Source organism: Ricinus communis, chromosome 7 (genome assembly GCF_019578655.1).
Source record: "Ricinus communis isolate WT05 ecotype wild-type chromosome 7, ASM1957865v1, whole genome shotgun sequence".
Taxonomy (NCBI): domain Eukaryota; kingdom Viridiplantae; phylum Streptophyta; class Magnoliopsida; order Malpighiales; family Euphorbiaceae; genus Ricinus; species Ricinus communis.
The window spans coordinates 18,896,000-18,897,122 of record NC_063262.1 but is presented as its reverse complement, the minus strand read 5'-3'; the positions used below and the strand labels follow the sequence as shown (position 1 = coordinate 18,897,122).

General features: G+C 44.9%; 1 non-coding gene across 1 annotated transcript; it reads right to left on the bottom strand.

Annotated features, from left to right (window-relative positions):
• Positions 1-694: 694 nt before the first annotated feature.
• Positions 695-801, bottom strand: LOC112534275. The gene has a single exon (XR_003078572.2). It is a non-coding gene; the product is annotated as a small nucleolar RNA R71 (small nucleolar RNA).
• Between the last annotated feature and the right edge of the window lie 322 nt (positions 802-1,123).

Genomic DNA, 1,123 nt, shown 5'->3' with positions numbered 1-1,123 from the left:
GCCTTGGCTATCCGCTTTTGGTACAGTAACGGTGAACTAGAGTGAATTGTTTTTGTGTTAATTTAGTCATTATTTGTTTATTCATTTATTCTTTATTTTTATTATTATTTATTGTTATATTATTTGATCGATTGGTGGTTGTTTGGTTGTCGGTTTCAGGTAGTATATGACCAGGGAGCTCTAACCCCCGATCCAATAGCACCCTTATCGACCGGGAGCTCTCGGATTATTGAGACGACGTTTGCAGGCAGTTGAGGAGGAGGACAGAGTTACGGTTTAGGTTCAAGGAACTGACGCGATGGAGAACCTCAACCCCCAGGCCAATGATGATCAAAGGACTATGTACGAGTTTGCTCGACCCTCTTTAGATGGGACGAAAATGAGTATAGTCAGACCTGCTATAGCGGCCAACAATTTTGAGATAAAGGCTAATGTTATCCAGATGATCTAACAAAGCTTGCAGTTTGGAGGATTGCCCAGCGAGGATCCCAATGCACATATCTCCAACTTTTTGGAGATTTGTGACACATTCAAGATAAATGGAACAACCGATGATGCCATTAGGCTGAGATTGTTTCCATTTTCCTTGAGGGACAGAGCAAAGAGATGGCTGCAATCTCTTCCATATGAGGACGATCACTACCGGAAGGCGTTAAAAAATTTTATATAAGTATTTTCCTCCCGCTAAACCGCTAAACTTAGAAATGACATATCTTCTTTTGTGCAGTTTGATGATGAAAGCATGTACGATGCATGGGAGAGATTTAAAGATCTTTTGAGATGCCGCCCACATCGGGGGATTGCCGGTGTGGATGCAGTTCGGACCTTCTACGTGGGTCGAACCTTGCAACGAGGTAGATGGTGGATGTTGCGGTGGGGCGCTAAATAGTAAGGCGGCGGAGCTCGAACTGATAGAGGAAATGGCCATGAACAACTATCGGTGGCAATCCTCTGAGCCGACCGGGAAGGCGGGGAGTGGTCAACCAAGTGGACTCTATAGCAACCTTGGCGAGCTCAAGTGGAGCTTCTAGCCAAGAAGATCGACCAACTTTAGATGCCGGTTTATGTAGCGAACGTTGGGCTGCGAGTTTTATGGTGGCCGCATTCTGAATCTGTTATCTTT